This window comes from Capra hircus, chromosome 23 (genome assembly GCF_001704415.2).
Source record: "Capra hircus breed San Clemente chromosome 23, ASM170441v1, whole genome shotgun sequence".
Classification (NCBI taxonomy): Eukaryota; Metazoa; Chordata; class Mammalia; order Artiodactyla; family Bovidae; genus Capra; species Capra hircus.
This window is the reverse complement of record NC_030830.1, coordinates 45313909-45340040: the sequence shown is the minus strand read 5'-3', so window position 1 is coordinate 45340040 and position 26132 is coordinate 45313909. Positions and strand designations below refer to the sequence as shown.

At 42.0% G+C, this 26132-nt stretch overlaps 1 protein-coding gene across 16 annotated transcripts in view; it reads left to right on the top strand.

The window, feature by feature from the left end:
- Positions 1-26132, top strand: part of DST (dystonin) — a 530351-nt gene that overhangs the window by 111739 nt on the left and 392480 nt on the right. The window lies entirely within an intron of this gene.

The following is a 26132-nucleotide window of genomic DNA, read 5'->3' as shown; positions in this document are numbered from 1 at the left end:
GCCTGTTTCATCGGTTGGTTTCAAGTGGTCTTGCTTCTTTTGAATATTTGCTTTGGTCTTAAGAAACTCAATTTCTGTAAATTGAGTGGGGATTATATGGTTTAAGATGCATGTATCACTAGAAGTCTATTAGTAGAAAGTAGAAATACAGAATACTGAACTGAATAAATTCCAAGCACCGCCCCGCCAAGCGCAAAATCTACCCATGAACATGTTTCGTCTCCTTCTAGAACATATTTTATTTTTGACATTCCTTTAATGCATGTAGAATTCTGTATACAGCACAATCAGAATTCCTTTGTGCCAAGGCTCTATTGTATGATACTACCACTGAGCAAGTGCTATGATATTTTAGGCTAAAGCACATTCGTAGCATCTGTATTTGCGTTCACATCCAATACACTCATGTTTACATCTATACTTCCATTGAAAAAATAAGATTTTAATCAGTTGTTCCAGAACCTTAAAAATGAGAGATATTGCAATATACTAATAAACATGAGTTTGAGTGAACTCCAGGAGATGGTGATGGACAGGGAGGCCTGGCATGCTGCGATTCATGGGGTCGCAAAGAGTCGGACACGACTGAGTGACTCAACTGAACTGAACTGAATAAACCTTATGGAACAGGTACGCCTGTGTTCTTTAAGGTCAGAAAGAAACAGTCTGAAAGCTTGAAAGTAAATACCTTTTTTACTTTTGAAAAAAAAAAAAAAAAAGATAGCTGTATGAATTTTTGTCCCATCAAGTTTTACCTCGGTGACACGTGGGTAATTGCAGATGACTTGGAACACAGAAATAACTGAGGTGCTGATTTCACTTGCCTTGAGGAAGTGGACATTCTGTAAAAGATGGTTTTTATTTGCCTTTGAAAGTAAAAGGAAATAGAAGATCCTGCAGGTCATTGCCGATTTCACTTTATCTCATTTTCTTATAGCCTAATAATCAGTATGGAACTTTACACATCCACTTTTTCAAACTTGTAGTCCCGAATTTCCTGAAAAAGCGGAGGTTGTTTCCTTCATCTTTGTGGTGTTAAAATGCATAAGTCATCAGTTTGTCCTCGGCTTTATAGATGGTCTGTGTTTCGTCTGGTCTTAGAAAGAAAAGTAAGAGTATTGGCCAGTGTGCTATGTGGAAAGCTAGAGACCTGGAAAACGCATTGTTTCCTGACGTGTTTTGAAGCCGGTTATGATTTCCCATCAGTATCCAATTCGATGACTTCATTACAGAGCTTATTATCCCGATGACTTGCTGTGGGGGCTGATCTAATCAGAAAAGAATTGTAGGCTGTGAATAGGGAGTGTCAGCTCACTCAACTTTCAAAGTACAGTTGTTCCATTTTCTGAAATCGTGCATTGTTCAAAACATTTTCCATTCCCATTTGAACTTGAGAGCTTATTTCGATTTTCATTTCTGACCAAGTTCCTTGATTCCAGGGTGACTTTGCGTTTGGCTGGAGTGTTATCAGGTTGCCAAGTGATCATATGCCCCAGCTGTTGAACGTGTGGATCAGCTGTAACAAATTCAGAATTTGTCTGTTGACAGAAATGGAGAATTACAGTAATGTATAACGTTAGCAATTATGACTATTAGGTTTAGAAGTTGAGAGTTGAGTCCTCAGATGGCTTTGGAAGAACTTCAAACCTAGCCTTCTGGATCAGAACAAGAATAGCGGCAAGTGAGTGAGCCCTAATTATTTATGGTGTAGTCTATTCTTGGGTCTTGCTTTGGTCCTTACTTTGAGTGAAAAGAGGCAACTGTCTGCTGAATTAGAATAACACAGAAAGGGCTATTTGCTGCAGAGAAGGGTGCAGTGTTCTGATTCGTATTCCAGTGCCTTTACTTATAAAATGTATTTGTTGCTAGGATGTTCAGGGCATCTGATTAAAAAAAAATAATCTCATTACTTCAGCAGATTGCCAGAGGCAGGGTGAATAAAAGCATTTATTTACAAATAGAATACATTTCTTTATTATTGTTTATACTAGAAATAGCCCATATGAGTGACTTTCTTTAATATCTTATGGTGAATTATCCAGTGTATTTATCATTGGAAAAGACTCTGATGCTGGGAGGGATTGGGGGCAGGAGGAAAAGGGGACGACAGAGGATGAGAAGGCTGGATGGCATCGCTGACTCGATGGATGTGGGTTTGAGTGAACTCTGGGAGATGTGATGGACAGGGAGGCCTGGCGTGCTGCGATTCATAGGGTCGCAAAGAGTCGGACACGACTGAGCGACTAAACTGAACTGAACTGATAAAACATTTTTAGTAGGTTAGCATAAAAGATGCACAATATCCCTCTTGTCTTCCCTGTCAGTATAAGGAAACCAGCTGACGTACTGTTATTAGAATTAATTTCTATATATTATTATATTACTAGTATTAATTAGCTGTCACTGTGAAATTCTGTTGTTTGAGTCTGTGATGGGAAGATTTTCTTTTCTCAACACATTGTTAATTTTTAAAATTGATATTAAGTGTGAAAATGAGAGTGCTAATGTGAATCCAGTGAATTTTATTCTATACATTTTACACTTAATGGACAAGGAAGGTGAATTATTTTGGTCCAAGAAAGTGAGTATTTTTCCATTGACCTGGAAATTAATCAGTTATCCCCAAATAACTATAACAAGGGTTTCTTATTATTCTCTATGAAAGCTGAGTGGCAGATTTCTTTCTTGTGTATGACTGTGTATCTGTGTGTATGCTGCTGCTGCTGCTAAGCCGCTTCAGTCGTGTCCGACTCTGTGTGACCCCATAGACAGCAGCCCACTAGGCCTCTTTGTCCCTGGGATTCTCCAGGCAAGAACACTGGAGTGGGTTGCCGTTTCCTTCTCCAGTGCATGAAAGTGAAAAGTAAAAGTGAAGTCGCTCAGTCGTGTCTGACTCTTAGCGACCCCATGGACTGTAGCCTACCAGGCTCCTCCATCCATGGGATTTTCCAGGCAAGAGTCCTGGAGTGGGTTGCCATTTCCTTCTCCAATCTGTGTATATAGATCATGAAAAAAACCCTCTTTGATTAAAAAAGAAGACAGAAGTTTCTGTTTTCCATGAAAATGCTGAGGAGTTGCATTAATCCTTTTTACACATTAAGGCCCCGTGATTCTGCTTTTGTGCATGGTGACAAAAGGAACTGAGAACTATTCCAGCTGTAATTTTCATTTTCAGTTCACTTTTAAGGCATACGTAGATACATGGATGGTCAAAATCCTATCTTTTACTGTGTAAATTAACTTTGGTGCTGGCTGAATTGGAAGCTGGAGTGTAAAGATTTCAGAGAACTTTGCCCCCTTCAATCTGTGTGACCTCAGTGGTTTTCAGCTGGCTTCAGGATTCTGCAAAATCTTGATTTCAGATTTCATCTCCTCTTCGAGATTCATAGTCAGTTGTGTAGTGCCTGATCGTTAATAGGGCCTCATCATGATTGGGAAGAACCCTGGAGAAGGAAATGGCAACCCACTCCAGTATTCTTGTCTGGGAAATCCCATGGACTGAAGAGTCTGGAGGGCTACAGTCCATGGGGTCACAAAGTGTCAGATATGGCTGAGTGACTGAGCACAGCCCATCGTGCTAGTTAGTGCTGTTTGTAGCTAGGTATGATAGTATTAGTCTGGGCCTTTTCTTTTCTTTTAAAAAATGAAATAGGTTTAACTAGTGATGAGCGTTAGTTAAGATTGTGTTTGGATGTCTGTAGCAAAAACAGGTTGATGATGTTTTCTTTTTCTCAGGAACTGGGAGGGCTGTGGGGAACCTCTATTTGCCACTAGGACTCAGACTTCTGTGTTGCTTCTTGGCCATCATGTGGGTGGTCTCTCATTACAAGATGGCTGCTGCTCTTCCAGCCTTTGCATCTCAATTCCCGATGGGAAGAAAGGAAAGTATTAGAGGAAGCACCCTGACTGAAACTGCCCACCCTAACTAGGCACCATAATAACCATTTACATGCGTTATTTTAAAACAGGAGGTCCTGGTAAGGAAAATGGAACTAATAAGCCATCACTAAAATAGGAGTTTGGAATTAACATATACATACTACTAGATATAAAATAGGTAACCAACAAGGACCTATTGTATAGCACCAGGAACTATACTCAATATCTTGGTTACCTATTTTATATATAGTAGTATGGAAATGTTAATCCCAAGCTCCTAATTTATCTCCTCCCTTTCCCTTTTGGTAACCCTGTTTGTTTTCTATGTTTGTGAGTCTGTTTGTCTTATAAATTAAAGTTCACTTCATCTGTTTTTAAGATTCCTCATATAAGAGATACTTATGATATTTGTCTTTCTCTGTCTGACTTGTTCACTTAATATGATAATATCTAGGTTCATCAGTGTTGCTGCAGGTAGCATTATTTCTTTTTTATGGCTGAGTAATATTTCACTATATGGTCTATCCCTTTAATGTAATTATATTTGTGACAGTTTTCTGCTCGACTCTCTTTTCATTCAGAAGAGGAAGCAAATAGTCCTCCTGGGGTTGGGTATTGGGGAAAACTCTGTCCTTCACGTTAGGTGGGATTTTCCGTGGACAGAGGCTGAAGGTGGCAGGGAGGGGAGCCTCAGGGGCAGGATCTGCGGGGCAATTCTGTTGCATTAGCAGAACCATAGAACTCATTTGGAGAGTTTGGCTGAATGGGATGGGGTAGCGGTTATGGGAAGATGCATCTGGCTGAATATGGACCAGGTTGAAGAGAGCCTGGGATGCCATAGCCAGGACCAGATTTGGGGTTTCTTCTCTAGGCAGGGAACTCTCATGATCTTTCCCAGGGTGTTAGATCAGTTTCAGGAAAATACCTCTGGTAACAGTGTGGAGGCTGAATGGGAGGGGAGCCTCAGGAAGTCACCGAAAGATTGAGGTGTTTGGATGGAAGGCTGGTTCAATAGGAGCTTACTTCGGAAACTTACAGCGTGGCTGATGGTTGGCTGTATGTGTGGGGACAGGATGGGGTGCAGCGACTTTGTTGTTGAAGTTACAGTTGAAGATACTTGGGGTCTTTTTAATTTGTAAAAAATTTCTTATAGTGTGTGTTCATTATAAAACATAGTTTGAAGTTTTAAAAATTCATTTAAAGCTGCTGTTAAATAGACCTTTGGCTTAGCTGTAGATGGATGGAATCCAGTAAATTCAGTAAATGATGCAAAAAGCTGACTCAATGGAAAAGACCCTGATGCTGGGAAAGATTGAGGGCAGGAGGAAGAGAGGGTGACAGAGGATGAGATGGTTGGATGGCATCACCGACTCAATGGACATGAGTTTGCGCAAGCTCTGGGAGCTAGTGAAGGACAGGGAAGGCTGGCCTGCTGCAGTCCATGGGGCTGCAAAGAGTCGGGCACAAGTGAGCTACTGAACAACAACAACAAATAAATATTTATCAAAAAGAGAAAATACTGTTTTGAAATAGTCTTTTTCCTCTTTTTTAAAAAGGGGTGTAGTTGACATAACATTAGAAAAAAGTTCTTAATATTAATGATTGTTAGGGCTTCCCGGGGGTCCTCGTGGTAAGGAAGACATAAGAGGCCTGGGTTTGACCCCTGAGTCAGGAAGATCCCCTGGAGGAGGGCACGGCAACCCACACCAGTATTCTTGCCTGGAGAATCCCGTGGACAGAGGAGCATGGCAGGTGACGGTCCGCAGGATTGCAGAGAGTTGGACATGACTGAAGTGACTCAGCACACGTGCACTTATATGATGGGCACAGTGTAGCGCATTGCAAATGAGTTATCTCTCATTTCTGAATCTCATAACTGTTTAACTACTGCTGTTTCACCAATATGAACATTGAGGCTTCGAGAAGTTAATTTTCCTGAAATACATAGCTAAAACTGGTAGCAGTGACATTTGAACATCAAGTGTATATTTGATATAAACTATGTATTTTGAGTTTTGTAATATTGACCAGGAAATGTTGCAGAAACAGTATTTTTAAGCATATTTAAAAAATTATGATTATGATTTTATTACTAGATCTTTCTGAAGTGTTTTAAATGGATACGTGAAATTAAAAGTAATAGTTTAAAAATTCATAGAGATTTAGTTCAAATATTAAATAGACTTTGGAGCGTGAACCTGTTGTATCTTAGCTGGATTATATATTCTAGTGGGTAGATATCCATGAAAATAAAGTAGAATTTTAGTATGAGCATTTCCAGTGTGTATTTAGGTTGAGATTTTTGAAAAGAATTATGTTTTGTAAATGTCGCTGATGAATGTGGCTGCCTTGATACATGCCTGAGATGTTTCCTGGAAAGAATCGTCAAAGGGAGCTGACAAAGTCCTGATTTTTCTCTAGTGGGTGAAACTATTTCCCAGTGAATCCTGGTATTAAAGACATTATACAAAGATACCATTGTCCCAGTGAATTAAAAACATGCCCCTATTTTCAGTGGTACAGTTCTCCATGCTGGCCGTGCCAGTGGGACAGTTTGTCTTCGTGATGCTGGGCATGAAGCAGAACTAGTCGGTGGCTTATTTTACCCTCCTGAAGGGAGAGAGGCAGACCTCCCTCATGCTCCACCTCACTAGGTTAAAAACTGAGCTGAAAGTCGCTCAGTCACGTCCGACTCTGCGCTCCAGGTCAGAATACTGGAGTGGGCAGCCTTTCCCTTCTCCAGGGGATCTTCCCAACCCAGGGATCGAACCCAGGTCTCTCGCACTGCAGGCGGATTCTTAACCAGCTGAGCCACCAGGGAAGCCCTTTTTTGTTAATAAAGGTGGGATAAAACCAGGCATATGAGTATATTGGGCAGTAGAGATTACATAGTCACTGAATGAGGCAGGCCTCAGAATGCAAGTCCTCTGACTCCGCCTAGGGCAGTGGCCATGGAAAACAGTTTTTTTCTTTTTTAGGGAAGTTTGGGTTTTATGGAAAAATTGAGCAGAGAGTACCAAGTTCTCCTGGGCTCCCTCCCCTCCCCGCAGTTCCCCCTTTTGATATCTTGCATTGGCGTGGTGCATTTGTTTAATTGATGAACCAGTGTTGGTACATTAGTATTAGCTAAGATCCAGTTTGCGTTTCTGACACTGCACAGCTCCTTCTGGAATCTCTCCCATTTCAATGGTCTGTGTGTCTGCTTTTGTGCCCCTATCACACTGTTTTGGTTACCGTAGCTTTGTATGTGGTCTCAAGTCAGGGAGCCTGATTCTTTCAGCTGTATTCTTCCTTCTCAGGATTGTTTTGGCTCTTCAGGGTCTTTTGTTTTTCCATACAAATTTTAAAATTATTTGTTCCAGTTCTGTGAAAAATGCCGTCACTGTTTTGATAGGGGTTGCATTGATGTAGTTTGCCTTGGGTAGTATGCTCATTTTAACAGTATTAATTCTTCCTGTCCAAAACCACAGTGTATCTTTGCAACTGTTGTCTCCAATTTTTTTCGTTGATCTTATAGTTTTCTGAGTGCAGCTCTGTTACTTCCTTAGATAGGTTTATTCCGAGGTATTTTATTCTTTTTGATGTGATGGTAAATGGGATTGTTGCCTTAATTTCTTTCTGATAGTTCATTATTAGTGTATAGAAATGAGACAGATTTCTATATATTAATTTTGTATCCTGCAGTTTAACCAAATTCACTGATGAGCTCTAGTAGTCTTCTGGTGATGTCTGTAGCGTTTTCTTTGTATAGTATTATGTCATGTACCAACAGTGACAGTTTTTTTTTTTTTTTTCCAATTTGGATTCCTTTTATTTCTTTTTCTTGTCTGATTTCTGTGGCTGGGACTTCCAAAACTATGTTGAATATGTACAGTTCTTTGGGAGTTGATGCATGCATGTTGTGTGTTTACTATTACAGTATCCTTTAGAATAGTTTGATAGCCCCCAAGTCCTATGTTCTGCCTGTTCATTCTCCCATGCTTCTGGCAACCACTGATCTTTTTTTTGGTCTCCATATAGTTTAATCTTTTCCAGAATTTCCTATAGTTGGAATTATACAGTATGTACTCTTTAGACTGGTTTCTTTCCCTTGAAAGTGAAAGTCGCTCAGTCGTGCCTGACTCTTTGTGACCCCATGGACTATACAGTCCATGGTATTCTCCAGGCCAGAATACTGGAGTGGGTAGCCTTTCCCTTCTCCAGGGGATCTTCCCAACCCAATGACTGAACCCAGGTCTCCCACATTACAGGCAGATTCCTTACCAGCTGAGCCGCAAGGGAAGCCCTTCTTTCACTTGGTAATGTGCATTTACGGTTCCTCCTTGTCTCCTCATGGCTTGATAGATCACGTCTTTTTGCTATTCAATAGTATTCCGTTGTATGAATTTACGTTTGTTTATTCATTCACCTTTTGAAGGACATCTTGGTTGCTTTCATCTTCTGTCAATTTTGAGTAAAGAAAGTGAAAGGGAATTCGCTCAGTCGTGTCTGACTCTTTGTGACCCCATGGACTGGAGCCCACCAGGCTCCGCCATCCATGGGATTTTCCAGGCAAGAGTACTGGAGTTGGTTGCCATTTCCTTCTCCAGGAGATCCCGACCTGGGTCATCTTCCCGACCCAGGGATGGAACCCCGGTCTCCTGCACTGTAGGCAGACACTTTACTGTCTGAGCCACCAGGGAAGTCATTTGTGTAAATACCTGGGAGTGTGACTGCTGGATGATAGGTAAGCCTGTGTTTACCCTTTAAGAAACCGCTGAACTCGTTTCCGAAGTGGTGGCACCATTCTTCGCTTCCACCAGCAGTGAATGGGAGCTCCTGTTGAATGCGAGTTCTTGTCGCTCCACACCCTCCTCAGCATTTGGTGCTGGCAGTGTTTCGGATTTTAGCCATTCTGATAGGGTGCGGAAGCGTTGAATTGGTTTAATTTGCACTTCCCTAGTGACATGTGGTGTGGAGTATCTTTTCATATGTGCCTTTGCATTTATGTATCTCATTTGATGAGTTGTCTGGTCAGATCTTTTGCCTTTTGTTTTCTTCCTGTTAAATTTTGAGTCCTTTGTATCTTTCAGATATCAGTCCTTTATCACACATCTTTCATGAATGATTAATAATCTTTTTTTTGAAGTTTACTTAAATTTCAATTTTATTTAGTTTATTTTGAAATTTTAATTGTGTTTCAAAATTTAGCTTGAGATTTAAATATTTTATTTTTAATTTTATATTAAAGTATAGTCGATTTATTACTACAATGTTGTGTTACTTTCAGGCATTCAGCAAAATGATTCAGTTATACATGTACATATATTCATTCTTTGTCAGATTCTTTCCCCATAGAGGTTATTACAGAATACTGAGTAGGGTCTGTGTTATACAGTAGGTCCTTGTTCATTCTCTGTTTTATATATAGTAGTGTGTATATGTTATTGTTGTTGAGCCACTCAGTTGTGTCTGACTCTTTGCGACCCCGTGGACTGCAGTACACCAGGCTTCCCTGTCCTTCACAATCTTTCAGAGCTTACTCAAAATCATGTCCATTGAGTCAGTGATGCTATCCAACCATCTCATCCTCTGTCATCCCCTTCTCCTCCTGCCTTCAATCTTTGCCAGCATCAGGGTCAGTTCTTTGCATCGGGTGGCCAAGTATTGGAGCTTCAGCATCAGTCCTTCCAATGAATATTCAGGACTGATTTCCTTTAGGATTGGCTGGTTTGATCTTCTTGCAGTCCAAGGGACTCTCAAGAGTCTTCTCCAGCACCACAGATCAAAAGCATCAATTCTTCGGCACTCAGCCTTCTTTATGGTCCAGCTCTCACATCCATACATGACTATTGGAAAAACCATAACTTTGACTATCCTGACCTTTATTGGCAAAGTAATGTCTCTGTTTTTTAATATGTTGTCTAGGTTTGCCATAGTTTTTCTCCCAAGGAGCAAGTGTCTTTTAATTTCTGCAGATGGCTGCAGTCATCATCTGCAGTGATTTTGGAGCCCCCCAAAATAAAGTCTGTCACTGTTTCCATTGTTTCCCCATCTGTTTGCCTTGAAGTCATGGGACAGGATGCCATGACCTTTGATTTTTGAATGTTGAATTTTAATACAGCTTTTCCACTCTCCTCTGTAACCTTCCTGAAGAGGCACCTCAGTTCCTCTTTGTTTTCTGCCATAAGGGTGGTTTCATCTGCATACCTGAAATTACTGATATTTCTCCTGGCAATCTTGATTCCAGCTTGTGCTTCATCCAGGCTGGCATTTTGCATGATGTCCTCTGCATATAAGTTAAATAAGCAGGGTGGACGTATTCCTTTCCCAGTTTGCAACCAGTCTGTTTTTCCATGTCTGGTTCTAACTTGCTTCCTGACTTGCATACAGGTTTCTCGGGAGGCAGGTCAGGTGGTCTGGTATTCCCATCTCTTTCAGAATTTTCCATAGTTTGTTGTGATCCACTCAGTCAAAGGCTTTAGTGTCATCAGTGAAGCAGAAGTAGATGTTTTTCTGGAACTTTCTTGCTTTTTCAGTGATCCAGCAGATGTTGGCAATTTGATCTCTGGTTCCTTTGCCTTTTCTAAATCAGCTTGAACATCTGAGAGTCCTCGGTTCATGTACTGTTAAAGCCTAGCTTGTAGAATTTTGAGCATTACTTTGCTAACATGTGAAATGAGTGCAACTGTGCAGTCGCTTGAACATTGTTTATGTATATGATAGTAATCCTTTTATGTTACCTCCTTTTGACACTTTTGAACCACTGCTTATTATAGATACTATTTGAATAAACAGGGCCCTGGGCATTTTCTTTCCCAGGGGCACAGTATTTGTAAGTACTGTTTTGTTTTGCAGATGGACACCACGTGGACCTTCTGGGGGCTTGCATGGGGTAGCTCAGAGTTCAGCAATCTGACAGTTTGCTTTGGTGAATCTGCATATACTGCTGCTACAGTTCAGGTACCCTGCTGGCTGGCAGCTATGATGTGTTATAACACTTGAGTCTAAAATTAGTTGAACTATTCTATTTTAAGGGTAGGCTGACATTAGTAGTTCATGTCCTGCAAAACATGTGAAAGTTAAACTCTTAGGGTATTGCGTTACTTCTTTTAAAACGTAGTCAGAAGTAGGGCTAAATAGATAGTAGTTGATATAATTGACTCGAGAATTTTTGTGATGGTGATTTGATTGTAGCCTGAGTATCATGCTGTGCACATAGATAATGTCTAAGAGCACAGAAGTTTTACTGTTACGACTTAGAATTAAGCAGCAGGTAAACGATCGTGTTTGAGTTTTAAAACCATGAGTTATGAGGTAAAACAGGATTACCTGATTTTTCTTTCAGCGTAGTTTTGGAAGAGCTACCACCTATCAATATTTATGAATGCTGGAAACTACTGGCTGCCTTCGCTCGGAAAAAAGTATTTGGTTGTTCATTTTGTGATCTTTGTAATAACTTTATTTACATGACAGAAACTAGAGAATATTGACAATACTTAGTAGATAAAAAGCCAAGTGGTTGAAATTCAGAGTTTTGATTTTGCATCAGTTCAGTTCAGTTCAGTCGCTCAGTACAGATTTTATTTAAATAAATAACTTTATGATCTTCCTGAGGAAGGGCTTATGGTTTTGAAGGCAATTGTAGTGTTTTTTTTTTTTTTTTGTATAGTGTTATTTGACTGTGCCTTTCACACAGTCTCAGGAGCTCGAACAAGTTAGCTGCTACAGATAACATAGTCTTCATACTTTTCTTTGAACAAAACGGATGGATTGAAGAATTCTGAACTACAGAAAACAAAATGCAGGGGTGCTTTCTGTTCTTCGTGGAAAAATAGATGTATTTAACGTTACAAATGTTTTCTCATTTAGAAAACTGTATAGAAATTCAAATCTGTGCTTTAGTAGAGTTGAAATGATAAACAGGATAAAATACTTTTGTAACTAGCATTTCATTGAAAGGTGTCAAGCTGCATTATTCCCAACCTCATCTTTCTGTATTTCTGATCGGAAGTTAGTTGATTCCATGCTCAAATGCACAGATCACCTGGTTACTTACACCCTCCCGGAGCCTCCGTCATGTGTTCTAATCAGGATCCTTGGGAAGGCTGGGGAGAGAGGACACTTGGGGGCAGGAGAAATTTTTCTTCACCAAATTGAAATATGTGGTTTAATTCTTTTTTTTGTCCTTTATTATTTTTTAAATTAATTTATTTTAATTGGAGGCTAATTACTTTACAGTATTGTAGTGGTTTTGCCATTCATTGACATGAATCAGCCATGGGTGTACCTTTGTTCCCCATCCTGAACCCTCCTCCCACCTCCCTCCCCACCCCATCTCTTAGGGTCATCCCAGTGCACCAGCCCTGAGCACCCTGTCTCATGCATCTAAATGCTTGTTGATCTTGTACTTAGAAATGTGCAGAGGAACGGGGCCTGTGGAAGGAAGAGGGACGCAGGCTGTGGGCTGTAGCCTCTGGAAGAGGAGAGACGGTGAGGCCAGCGGGCCCGCTCCACAGGGGTGTCAGTGAGCCCTCAGGGATGACCCGTCCAGGCCTTGAATGTCCTCAGGGGCGGCCTCGAATGTTCTCAGGGGCGGGAGGGGCTCAGGGGCAGGGCTGGCGTCTGAGGGAGGTGGTCTGGGGAGGAGGCTCTGCGCTGTGGGTGAGGATGGGCGGTGTTGGTGGAGGGTTTGCCTTGTCATCTGCACAGTCTGACCTTGTATTTCACTCTTTGCCCTGTGGGAAGAGTATTATCATAATGACTTAATCAGTCCTTTAAACAAGAGCAATTTTATTTGTGGATAATCAGTGTTAAGCTGTAAACTTTATCCTCTGTTTTTAAGAACTCTGCTAATACCATGGATATACTATCAGATCTTAGGCTTCAGTTGTGAGAAATAACTTGTAGACCTGGCTCAACAAATGCCAAGGTTGAGGCAGTCTTGCCATTTGAGAAAGGCCTGTGTTGCTGTGAACTTCCTTCTAAGGACTGCTTTTTCTGCGTTCACAGATCTTGTCCAGTGGTGTCGTTGTTGAATGAGAGTCTTGACGTAGTGTAGGAAATTCAGAGATCGATGATCCTAACTCCTTGCATACTGATTGTGCTTTTATAAACATGTTACAATTTCATTCTTACGCCTCCTCTCTGAGACAAGTAACCAAGAGTTAGTTCCCTCAGAAGCTGGTTTCCCATGCCTGCACTGATGGGTGGCTGCCTGGAGTTCTGGCAGCGAGTACAGAGGCCTCTACTCTTGGTAGCTGAGGTCTGTCTTTATACGCATTCACAGCTGTTACTGTATAGACTGTAAGCGATGTATGTGACGAGAGGTGAATAGTCTCAGTTTAAATCAACAGCTATTTAATAAGTCCTGGGATTATTGGTAGAGGCCTATATTTAGAAAGTAGATAAATACAGTTTCCTTTTTGTGTAATGTTGTTTTGGGCTATCCTTAACCTGTAAACTTTAGTGAAACATTCTATTGCTGGCTATTGGGAATTTAGGTATTGGAGAGAGAAACTCCATTATTTTTTATTTCTGTTGTTAACGGAAGCAGCTTTTAAAATTATAGGGTTTTACGTTTAGACAAGAAAACTATCCCAATGACTAAATGTATAATTTCTGTATTACTCAGTGGAAAAACAGGAACTATGTCTGTGTAAATTTTGGGGGAACGTGAGAAGAAACATTTATGATACAAAGTTGGTAGCATTTTTGGGAAATAATGTGCAAAATATGTATAAAAGATCTATAGTTCCATTATTCAAATACAGGAATTAATAGTCTGACATATTTTCTCTTCTTTTCCTTTTCTCGTTTCTCCTTTATATATAACGTTTAAAAATTTGGACCGTATATGTAAAATTCTGTATCCTGCTTCTGTCCAACTCTTCACGACCCCATGGTCTGCAGCGTGCCAGGCTTCCCTGGCCTTCAGTATCTCCTGGAATTTACTCAAATTTAGGTCCATTGAGTTGGTGATGCTGTCTAAGCATCTCATCCTCGGTACCCTCTTCTCCTTTTGCTTTCAATCTTTCCCAGCATCATGCTGCTGCCGCTGCTGAGTCGCTTCAGTCGTGTCCGACTCTGTGCGACCCCATAGACGGCAGCCCACCAGGCTCCCCCGTCCCTGGGATTCTCCAGGCAAGAACACTGGAGTGGGTTGCCATTTCCTTCTCCAGTGCATGAAAGTGAAAAGTGAAAGTGAAGTCGCTCAGTTGTGTCCGACTCTTTGCGACCCCATGGACTGCAGCCTCCCAGGCTCCTCCGTCCGTGGGATTGTTCCAGGCAGGAGTACTGGAGTAGGGTGCTGTTGCCTTCTCCGTCCCAGCATCATGGCTTTTGCCAATAAGTCGGCTCTTTACAGTCCAAGGTATTCTGAAGAATCTTGTCCAGCTCAGCCATTCGGTGGAAGTCAGTTCCTTGGTGCTCAATCTTCATTATGGTCCAACTCTCAAGTCCATACATGGCCACTGGGAAAACCATAGCTTTGACTGTATGGACCTTTGTTGGCAAAGTAATGGCTCTGCTTCTTAATATACTGTCTAGGTTTGTCATAGCTTTCCTTCCAAGGAGTAAGTGTCTTTTAATCTCATGGCTGCAGTCACCATACACAGTGATTTTGGAGCTCCCCAAAATAAAGTGTCTTACTGCTGCTGCCTTTTCCCCACCATGAAGTGATGGGACCAGATGCTGTGATCTTAGTTTTCTGAGTGTTGAGTTTTAAGCCAGCTTTTTTACTCTCTTCTTTCACACTCACCGAGAGGGCTGTTTAGTTCCTCTTCACTTTCTGCCGTTAGAGTGGTATCATCTGCATATCTGAGGTTGTTGATATTTCTCCTGATTCCAGATTGTGATTCATCCAGCATTTCTCATGCCCTGCTTATCCAATTAATATATCAGGATATTTTCTAAATGCCATTGAATATTGAGGTTGGCCAAAAAGTTCTTTTGGGTTTTTCCATAAGATGGTACAGAAAAACCCAAATGAACTTTTTGGCCAACCCAGTATTGTTTCAAAGTGTTTTTAATGACTGATGCATGCATTGTTATGTATAGTGATAAACAGCGTTGTGACACCATTTAAGCAATTTTGTATCCTGATGGATTTGGTTAATGTTATTATGTTGGTATATTTTTCACCTAATTACAAGCTTCAGAAATACGTTTTCAAGATAAGAAAGAAATCTTACGGATTATATAAGCTGTTAATGGTTAACTGGTTATAAGATACTACCTAGTTCATGACTGAGTAGATGCTTGAGTTATATATCCAATTAAAATTTTCTAATTGGTCTGAAGTCTAGAAATTCCACAATAAATTAAGCAATGATGAATAATCTAGCGACCGGATTTCCCTTCCTGGCTCGCAGTGCTAACTAGCTAGTCTTGCATTGGCTCATAAATTAAAGGAATGATTGCCTCATCATCCTGTAGTACTTGCCGCGATGAATTAATTGATTGTTTATTCATTTAGAAAACATTTATTGAGTATTTATTTATTTATTGAGTATTTATTTGTTGAGTATTTGTGTGCCAGCAAGTATAATATGTTAGATCACTAGGGTGACCAATATGTGAAAAACAGTTACCTTTTATTTTACTTGTCAAGTTGTGGATGCATTTATTTATTCTTTTTTTTGGTCCAGTATTTAATTTTATTATATTTACATTTTGCGTCACTTTACTCTGATATGATGCTCTGTCCGGTTACCCTTGGCATCACTTTCTGACCCAGTTTCCATTTGTTGTTTTTGGCATACACTTTATGTTTTATTTGAGATGATCACCATATTCATAGTTTTAATTTATTTATGAAACTACGATTGATTCCTTTTGAAAATGCCTTTGTTCTGTGCTTAGTTGTTCTCTCATGTCCGACTCTATGTGATCCCATGGACTGTAGCCTCCTGCCAGGCTCCTCTGTGCGTGGGGATTCTCCAGGCAAGAATACTGGAATGGGTTGCGATGCGCTCCTCCAGGGGATCTTCCCAGCCCAGGGATTGACCCCAGGTCTCCCGCACTGCAGGTGGATTCTTTACCATCTGAGCCGCCAGGGAAAATGACTTTAGGATTTTTGATATAGGCTGTAATCCTTGATTGCATTTGCCTTTTATTATTCATGCTGGTCTTCAAGATTGTCCCCTTTGTTAGTGGTACTGAATTAAGCAGTACTTGGGAGGGACGAGGCTTATTTATAACACTGATTGAAGTAAAACTTTGGAAGAAATTCCTAATTTAAAACCTTTTCCCACTTTCTTCACACGAGCTATGATATGTAAAGTTGGTGCCTTCAAGTGTGAACAAATGATCTATATTGATCAGTGAAAAGAATTGTCGTTCTGCATCTGACCCCGAGTCTGCCCCCTTGCTGGCCCATCTTTGAGAATTACCGTTGCTTGTGGTTGATACAGAGAAACAGTGAGTGCACTGGTTTCTGGACTTTCATTTTATAATTGAGAAAACTGAAGTCCAGGGAAGGGGAGTCCGCAGAGGGAAGAGCAGGATCTGCACTGAGGCCTCTTGACCCTGCGTCCCCACACGCCTCCCGCTCCTTCACGGCTTGTCAGTGGATAGAAGGGGTGCTTCCATGGGCTAGGTGTGAGCCACTTCAGGAAAAAGCCCTGGCTTACGAGAGGATTAGTAAGGAAATTAATGTAGAGGAAACGAGTGGAAAAAGTGAAGCGACAGCGTCGTGTGACGTGTCCTGCGGTGAGAAGACTGCTGAGTTGTCAGCGTTGTGTTTGATGTTTATGGACTTTGGGGGCCAGTGGGATGTCAGTGAACTTACATTGCGAGCAGCAGGCTCATCACTGTTCCGGGGCTTTAAGAAGTCGATTAGGTTTAATATGAATTGGATCCATAAACCCAGACAAAATAGTCCCCCATTCTGAAACATTCAGTGACGTTGGGCTGCAGCGTTTGGCCAGTGTGCGGATTCCCAGCTGCTTTCTGATTGACTAGGATCCAAGCCCCCGGCAGGCGGGCTGGGCCAGTGGCCATGCCCGTTCCCTTCCCCACGGCTGCCTTCTGGGGTGAGACTCTGGGGCTGTCCCCTTGCTGTGGGTCAGGGTGGACACAGGGCATGCTGCCTCCTGACCTGTTTCCAGTCTGCCTCCAGAGTGCGAGTGGCAGGGAAGGGACGGGACGTTGGGGTCTCCTCGCACCCCGGAGGGGCGTGTGCCGTATGTGGGAGGTGTGCGCTGGCGGGAAGGGGCCAGGAAGAGGAGGCAGCTCGGGGGTTGGAGGTGAACGGTGGCCCGACTCCGCTGCCCATCTTTGGTTCTTCGTGCTTCCGTTCGCTTGCCCAGCACCCTCCGAGCTCAGGTTTGCTTCTTCTGGCTGGTCCAGGCTCCTCAGCCTCCCTGTGACAGCAGCAGGTGAGTATGTGGTTGGAGGGATGTGATTTGGAAAGTGCATTTCCATAGCAACATGCCTGATTTATGTATTTATTAAACTTTATTTTTTTGAAGATCCAGTTATTTAGTTATTCTAGATTGACTTCAAAATGTCAATATATGTTGTACACCAATAATGTTATTGTTTTACCATTTTTGCAATTAAAAATAGAGCCTTGTATGACCAGGGGTTATCTAATCTTTATTTAAACAAGATTTTAAAGAGGAAATGTGTTATACATTGGGGTTTTTTTTTGGAATTTACAAGTAAATTTCTATAGTAAAATTTTCATTGGCAAATACTTGGGAGTAGGTCTCCGGGGAAATTTAAAGGATTTTGGAAAATGTTAGTATTTTTTTAAGGTTAGTGACCACTTTTATTCCTGTTGTCCTCCTCTAAAAGCGTTTAGTGTGACATCCAGGACTGGCAAGGATGTGGGAAAATAGTACTCCATACATTGCTTCTGACATGTGATTTCCTAACCATCTTTGGGGAAAGGAGGTTGCTGCTGAAGGAACATCTACTCTGACCCACCAAAATCCCAGAATCTTCCTTACAGGTAGAATTCAAGATGTTTATTGTATTGTTTATAATGGCAGAATACTCTAAACAGCCTGAATGACTATCAATAGGGGATAGCTGAGTAAATTTATATGCTTCTGTACCTTGAAATGTTAGAAAACTATTAAAAAATATGAGTTAGATGTCTCATTATTGACCCATAACATTTCCCCAGTGTTTTAAGAAAAATTAAAAGGCAGAAGATTAGTGTGTATGGCATTTTTATAAAACAAGAAAAATTCTGTGTTGAAGCATAGGGAGAGAGATGAAGGTTAGACACTGAGCTTAATGTGGTTAACTCCGGGGGGTAAGATTTTTTTCAGTCTCGGCATTTGACATTTTGAAAAGTATCTTATTTCTTCTTTCATAAATTTAGATGCCACCACAAATAAAGTAGAACATTCATAAGGAGAAAATTATTAAATACTTGCACAAATGTGATGAAGCAGTACTGGTTTTTGAGAATAACTTTCACCGTGTGACTCTGATGAGTATGATTTATAAGTTGTGGGTATTAAGTGACACTGACTTAATAGACCATCTGGCACTCTCATGAACAATTTACGGACTTATGGTTTGTGTGGTCCCTATAGCTCAAGTGGCTCATTATGACCTCAGCCACCATTCTTCACATCTGATTTGATCAGTCGCTTGTCGGCAGAGTCCAGTGGGGCGTGAAGGTGCTGACTCAAAGAGTTAGGCAGATGGAACCCTGGTCCCTGAGGAGTGCTGTCCTGAGTCACGGTTCTGTTTGCTTTCTGATCTGGCTTCATTTTTTACTCATTTATTTAACAGATTATCTGAAAGTGTATTGAGTGCCCATGACATACACAAAGATGAAAAAAAAGTGGCGTTACTTTTTAGGAGCTCTCAGTCTGTTGGGGGAAATCAGCAACATGAATAAGGAACAGTTAAGATGCTGTACATTCAGTGTGAATAAAGTATCCTAGGAGTAACTTCCTGACACTCTTTACCTAATTAAGTCAACCTGTCTTGTATCTCTTAACTTCTTTCATAAAGTTTTTTTCTCTGACAAGTAGGAAGAAAGAAATTATAGGAGAGCCCGGTTATAGTATTAACTTTTTCTTTTTCTGTGTGTTGGAATATTAATATAACATGACTCAGGGTTAGAGGGGAGTGCGAAGTACTGATAGATCATATAGAAATACAGGAGGGGGACTGAGGAAAATGAATTGCTTATTTGTTTATAGGATCATAAAATAAGGGAATTTTGAATGATTCTGACAAGTTGGGAAGCTATAGAAAATACTTTAAAGACTTTTAAATATTTCCAGTGCTTATCATGGTACTTTTTGTTGTTATTATTTAGTTGTTAAGCCATGTCCCACTCTTGGGACCCCCGTGGACTATAGCCTGCCAGGCTCTTCTGTCCACGGGATTTCCCAGGCAAGAATACTGGAGTGGGTTGCCATTTCCTTCTTCAGGGCATCTTCCCAACTCAGGGATTGAACCTGAGTGTCTCCTGCATTGCAGGCAGGTTCTTTCACTGAGCCGCCAGGGAAGCCCATCGTGGTACTTGGCATATTGCAAATGGTTAATAGTTATTTTGCTTTTTCTAAATGATTGAATGAATTTCTGTTGAGGATTTTGGGCTGTGTGGTTTTCTGAATTTCGGGTTTCCCTGGCGGTCCGGTGGTTGAGATTCCACACTTCCAGTGCAAGGGGCACGGGTTTAGTCCCTGTTGGAGGAAGTGAGATCCTACATGCTGTGTTACAAAAAGTAAAAATTAAAAAGAACAAAGTGTACAACTTGGAAAGTTTTGAGTAGATTTAAGAAAGATTTTCTGAGTTCAGTTTCTTAATAAGGCTAAACAGAACGGCTCTGTCTTAAGCTTCACCAGTACTTTCTTTTTCAGTGTCTAATCTGTTATTAATGTCCTCCAGAATATTCTTCATCTCTAGCAGGTGAATTTGGGTCTTTTTCACTTCTTTTGTGTCTTGTCTGTTTCTCTTTAACATGCTTACACTTTCCTCAGTCTGTTTGGACATGCATAGTGTACTGATAATGGTTCTTTTAATATCCTGGCCTACTGTTTCTACTTTATGCATCATTTTTTGGGTCTGTTCCTTTGATTACTAGTTCTCCCTATTTTCCAGCTTCATTGTATGCCCGGTAATTTTTTGTATAGATGCCAAACATTCTTGATTTTAGTTAGTTGGGTGCTGAATTTCTAAAATGTTTCTAATGTTTTTGTTTGCCAAGTATTAGGAGAGACCAACCCTTCTAAGTTTTGCTTTTTAAACTTGGCTGGGTAGAACCTTGTCAGCCTTAGGCTGGGGCTTGTCTTCCTGTAAGCGAGGTGACACCTTTCTGCATTCTGCATGCTGCTTTCTGCTCGTCCTCTTCCTGGCTCTGGCAGTTTCCTAACGCATGTGTATACACACCTTGGGTGAACACAGCTCCTCACATGGCTCCAGACTTGGCCTTTGTGCAGCTCATACCTGTTCCCCCCAATGAAGTTTCTGGTGGTCTTGAGTTCCTCAGGTGAGCTGTCTTCTCCTCTGGTGGAGACCACCCTCCCTCCTTGACCCCGCTCTCCCCTCCACAGCTGTACTGAGGCCTGGAAACTCACTCCAGGCGGGCAGCTGGGCTGGTGGGGCTCATTTGGTTGGTTTCCATTTTCTCAGAAATCACTGTTGTCTATGTTTTGTCTGATGTCCAAAGACATAAATACATTTTGTGCCTCCTTTTAGAGAGAAATAGTTGTGTCAAGTGGCAGAGTAAATCCAGTTCCTATTCCTTCATCGTGTCTGGAGGTGGCAAGCCCTCCTTTTCTCTTTAAAGGAGAGACTTCCCTGGTGGTTCAGTGGTTAAGAATCCACCTTGTAATGCAGGGGGTGTGGGTTTGGTCCCTGGTTGGGGAGCTGAGACCCCACGTGCCGGGGAGCATCTAAGCCCACGTGCCGCAGCTGCTGAAGCCTGTGCCACAGCTAGAGAGTCTGCGTGCCACGCAGAAAGACCCTGCGTCATGCGGCAAAGATCCTGCATGTTGCAACCGAGGCCTGACCCAGCCAGATAAATAAACTTAAAAAGCAAGGCTTATGTGCGTGCAGATCGTGCATAAAGTTACCAGTGACAGCTAGATGGACTATAGCAGTAGACTTGAAACCCTCAGAGCCCTTCCTGTATCGTTCATCTGCAAGTTCACTACCTTCCTTCTGTTCGAGCCCTGGACTTGGCTGGTGGACGTACGGGAAAGAAAACCCATGGCCCCGGTTCACGCGTTGCCTTTGTGTTAGTATTGATGTAGCCCTGAGACATGAGCGTTGCTGTACAGCAGAGGATGAAGACGTGACACATAGGTTTCTATATTCTCACGTTAATGTAAGTGTTTCTGTTTGTGTGATATTAAACTTGAGTCAGTTTAATGAAACATGTTCTCATAGTCGGGCAGGGAGAGGGGAAGGATTCTTTTATTCATTTTTGTAGTGACAGCACATTTATTCTGCAAAACAGAGCAGAGTCGTAGAGCTGAGATGGCCTAATTTAGCAGAATTGTACTCAGAGATTAAACTCTTTGAACTGGGTAGAACCAGAGTTAGAGCTGGAGCCCAGGAATTCTGATTTCGGCTTCAACGCTTGCCCGCTTAGTCATGCTGTCTATGTGCTTGGAGCTCCCAGGTGCAGGCGCGGTATTTCTCTTCCTCCGCAGCGTCTTGGGGCCCCGCAGGCAGTGTTGTTGTAGACTGTTCTGAGCTGTGCAAACTGCCATACTTTTGGCCTGAATTAGAACATTGAGTTGGTCCCTCTGAACACATTATTCCTTTGTGTACTGGTTTAACTCAGGCATGCAGTGAGCAGTTAGAAGGCAGTTGAGTGCTTGACCTTTTTCTGAAAGTGAGTATTTGTGTTTCAGCCGGAGTGACTGTGGGCTCGTTTGATATTGACTTGAGTTGCTAAGTAATGTCAGAAGGTCGAACAATTTTAAGAGATGTGAGGACTGTATCTGATGACAGTTTGGCACTGGGCTTTTACCTCCTTAAGGTGGCCTTCATATTCAAATGTGGCAAATTAGCCCTGTTATTTTTAAAGAATAATGAATCTACCCGGCTTTGGCAAAGCAGAAAAGACAAGGCTGGTGCAGTTACACACTAGGGTATGCGGTTCTTCGGGGACACAGTTTTGAAAAGGAACCTGAACTTGGCCGTCACATACACACTACCACACAGGAACAAGGAGACTAGAGATAACTTACATTTTGATTTGTTACCCTTTCTTTTTCTCCTGTGAAAAAGGAAGAGATTGAAGGTGATTTATTATGATAAATCTATAACAGTGGGCATTAGTGTGCTGGTAAGTTTTTGATCACCAGTTCTCCTAGGATAAAAGCCATGATTTGTAGCATTCGTGCCTCTCCAAGGTGTAAGTTGAGCTACACCTTAAGCTGGGACTTCCCTGGTGGTCCAGTGGTTAGGAATCTGCCTTGCAATGCAGGGGACATGGGTTCGATCTCTGGTCAGGGAGGTAAGCTCCCACATACCATGGAGCAAGTAAGTCTGTGTGCCACAACCTGAGGGTCTGTACTTCACAACAAAATATCTTTTGGGTTTCCCTGATAGCTCAGTTGGTAAAGAATCTGTCTGCAGTGCAGGAGACCCCGCTTTGATTCCTGGGTCGGGAAGATCCATTAGAGAAGGAATAGGCTACCCACTCCAGATTCTTGGGCTTCCCTTGTGGCTCAGCTGGTAAAGAATCCGCCTGCAATGCGGGAGACCTGGGTTCAGTCCTGGGTTGGAAGGATCCCCTGGAGAAGGGAACGGTTACCCACGCCAGTATTCTGGCCTGCAGAGTTCCATGGACTGTATATTAGTCCATGAGATTGCGGAGAGTCAGACGCTCACTTTCAAGAGCGACTGTCACTTTCAAGGTGTAAACACTTTCAATACGGTCGATTGCTGCATACCAGTTTGGATGCAGAGCTGGAGACAGAGATGCAGGGTCTCATCATGACCTGGTCTCCACCATGCACGTGCCATGGGCATAAGCAGTGAAACAATGATGTCATTAGTAAGTGACAAGTTGTATTTATTATCTTGATTTTTAGTGTAATTCATTTAATTATAGTTTCAGGTAATTTAATTTTTAAAGGAAAAGCTGTTGTTAACAGCTAGCTTACAAAATTCTAGAAATTCAGCACTTCATTCAAGCTTGTCTTCCACTGAAAATAGGTGGCATTTATTTAGTTTGTATTATCTGCCTGGGGTAGTCTATTTTGTGTGAGTTATGTCACCTTGTGATTAACCCTTTGAAATAGGTGCTTAGATAATCTCCATTGCACAGGTGGTAAAGTTGAGCATACAGAGATGTAGTAATTGCCCAGGTCACAGTTTAGGGGTGGCTGAGCTGGGGTTCAGAACCAGGCCCCCTGTTCCCAGAGCCTGTGATCTTAACCCCCTTGCAGTATTACCTCTTGGGGTTAAAGATACTCTTTTAAAATTTTTTTTAAAAAAGATTAAAAAATTAATATATTTGGCAGCTCCAGGTCTTAGTTGCAGCCTGTGAACTCTTAGTTGAGGCATGTGCCATATTAGTTCCCTGACTGGGGATCAAACCCAGGCCCTCTTAATTGGAAGCATGGCGTCTTAGCCACTGGACCACCAGGGATGTCCCTAAAGGCATTCTTGAATGTGAGTAACTATAATAGTAGTAACTGTAGTAACTATCGTAAATTTTGAGTTAAAACTACTTATGCTTCAGAATTGTTTAATGATTTGTTTAGCAATTGCTTAGATTTTATTTGAATTTTCATTTATGATAAAGAGTCATTGTTGTTGTTCAGTTGCTCAGTCGTGTCCGACTCTTTGCGACCCCATGGACTGCAGCATGCCAGGCTTCCTTGTCCTTCACCATCTCTCAGAGCTTGCTCAGACTCATGTCATCGAGTTGATGCTGCCACCCAACCATCTCGTCCTCTGTCATCCCCTTGTCTTGCCATCAGTCTTTCCCAGCATCAGGGTCTCAGGGTCTTTGCCAGTGAGTTGGCTCTTCCCATCAGGTGGCGAAAGTATTGGAACTTCAGCTTCAGCCTCAGTCCTTCCAGTGAATATTCAGGATTGATTTCCTTCAGGATTGACTGGTTGGATCTCCTTGCTGTCCAAAGGACTCTCAGGAGTCTTCTCCAACACCACAGTTCAGAAGCATCAGTTCTTTGGTACTCAGCCTTGTTTATAGTCCAACTCTCGCATCCATACCTGACTACTGGAAAAATCTTAGCTTTGACTATATGAAGTATTCACGTAAATCAAGAGGACTCTCTCTGGTAGAAAAACAGCCTGGAGACTTCAATATGGGTGGGGACAGTGTCCCTTCTCTTCACTGTGGTGTCTGTTCCAGCCTTGCAGAGGGCCTGATCCACAGCAGGACTACATGAAGGCCATTTTATTCCTGTAAATTGTTGACATGTCTTAGTGAAGCATATGTAGATTTCTTGACCTTTTCCTTATGTATTTTCTAACGTTGCCTTAATTAAAGAATTAAAATTTTTCAAGAAAGTTTTTCTGGTTTTATTGTTAGAGACATTTTATTCCCTGTGTTCAAACAAGGATGATGAGGCCTAATCAATTTTTTCGTATTATAATTAGGAAGCGGTGTATGCCATTTAATGTCATTTCCGTACATAAAGTTGATGTTCCTAAATTTGAGAATTATGGAATTGCTGTATAATTTCTAGCACCTTCAGGTTGCAGTGATGTTTAATACACTGAGCTGCTTACCTACAAACTTTTGTGAAGGTTGCTTAGTGAACTCTGAACCATGCAGAGACTGATTTTCACTGTGTGTCTTTTCCCAGCTTCCATGTCTGTCTTCTCTCTGGGAGATGTGATTTTGGCCATCTGAGAACTCACAGGGACTTCTGAAGGATGTTGTGAATTACCTTGAGATGTGATGAAATGTGTCAGAGTGGTGCTTTTGGTGCTGACAGCTAAAATTTGGATATTAGAGGAGTTTTTTGAGTTGGTTTGAAGGAGGTGTTCAGGTGATGTTAATAGGCTTGTCCTCTTTTGATGTGAGGAGTCAGGGACTTGCTGAAGATAGAAAAGGCAGGAAGGGAAGGAGGAAGAAAAAGGGACACATGTTGAATGAAGGTGACCCAGGGTCAGATCCAGCCTAAGTGGGTACATGCATTATGTTTAAAGGGAAAGCTATCTTATTCAGCAGGAGGTGGCAGGGGGTGGGTTCCTTTAAACAAATAAACAATTTACTGAAAAGAAATCATCTTTTCTCTCTCTGGACTTACATATCAAAGCCCTTGAAACTCTTGGGGTCTGGACCCTTGCCTGTATTCCAAAAACCTCCCAAATAAGGTTGGTCAGATTATCAAGTTCTTTTGTTTTTAAGTGAAATTATATTTATTTATTCTGAGTTTTATGTTGATTAACATTTCTGATTGACTAATCGGAAAGAAAACTTCTTATTTATTAAATGTAATTGATTCTGGAGATGGTGAAGGGTGGGGCACAGAGTGAAGTGGTGTTAGGCCCTGCAGAGACTGATGGCTGTCCTCTGCTCTGAGTCACTTCTGCCGCAGACCAGCCCACCTGTCACAGGACAGCACTGTGCTTCACTTGGGCGCCTGTTCCTTTGCTGAGCCCCCAGGAGGCAGAAACCTCCCCTTTCACCCTTGCTTCTCCTCCCTCTTGGCTGTCCCATAGCACTGGTTCTTGTTAAAAAACAAAAAGGGGTAGTTTGCTCCAGGAGGAGCTGCTCTCACAAATTACCACCAGCTCAGCAGCTTATGTAACACAAGTTTATTATCGTACAGTTCTGGTGGTCAGAGTCCAGCGTGGATCTCGTGGCGCTAAAATCAAGGCGTCAGCAGAACTGCTTCTTCGGGGCATTGCAGGGAGAATCTGGCTCCTCGCCTTTCCTGCCTTCGGGAAGCTGCCCACCTTGCTGGGCCGGTGGCCGGACCACCCGCACCTCCTCATCTTTGTCACACCTCCCCTCCCTCTGCGCGGCCTGGAATGACGGTGTGTGCTCCTGGGTACCCGGAGGCTGCTTCAGTCTCTGGACCTTTAGCTTGATGCCATTCGCAAAGTCTCTTTTCCATGGATGGTAACATATCTACAGACTCTGTAGATTAGAGGGTGGATATTTTTGGGGAACTAGTTTTTCACCTGCCACAGAAATTTTTAGAGTTTTCTGATAAAATACCAGATCACATAACTTCTCTTATATTACTTGATCATAATGGAGACCAGGAGCTTCCCTGGTGGGTCAGACAGTAAAGAATCAGCCCTGCAATACAGGAGACCCAGGTTCTAATCCCTGGATCAGGAAGATCCGCTGGAGA